The sequence below is a fragment of the Arachis duranensis genome, chromosome 9 (assembly GCF_000817695.3).
Source record: "Arachis duranensis cultivar V14167 chromosome 9, aradu.V14167.gnm2.J7QH, whole genome shotgun sequence".
Classification (NCBI taxonomy): domain Eukaryota; kingdom Viridiplantae; phylum Streptophyta; class Magnoliopsida; order Fabales; family Fabaceae; genus Arachis; species Arachis duranensis.
The window spans coordinates 36,474,250-36,474,781 of NC_029780.3; positions in this window are offsets into that span (position 1 = coordinate 36,474,250).

Here is a 532-nt window from a genome sequence, read left to right on the forward strand (position 1 = left end):
AAGATTAAACTGTCAAAAGATGTCTAATACAATAGTAACTTATCCTATTTATACTAGACTAGCTACTAGGGTTTACATGAGTAAGTAATTGATGCATAAATCCACTTCCGGGGCCCACTTGGTGTATGCTTGGGCTGAGCTTGATCTATCCACGAGCTGAGGCTTCTCTTGGAGTTGAACTCCAAGTTATAACGTGTTTTGGGCGTTCAACTCCGGATCATGACGTGTTTCTGGCGTTTAACTCTAGACAGCAGCATGTACTTGGCGTTCAACGCCAAGTTACGTCATCAATTTCCAAATAAAGTATGGACTATTATATATTGCTGGAAAGCTCTGGATGTCTACTTTCCAACGCCATTGAGAGCGCGCCATTTGAAGTTCTGTAACTCCAGAAAATCCATTTTGAGTTCAGGGAGGTCAGATTCCAACAGCATCAGCAGTCCTTTGTCAGCCTTTTGCAGAGTTTTGCTCAAGTCCCTCAATTTCAGCCAGAAATTACCTGAAATTATAGAAAAACACACAAACTCATAGC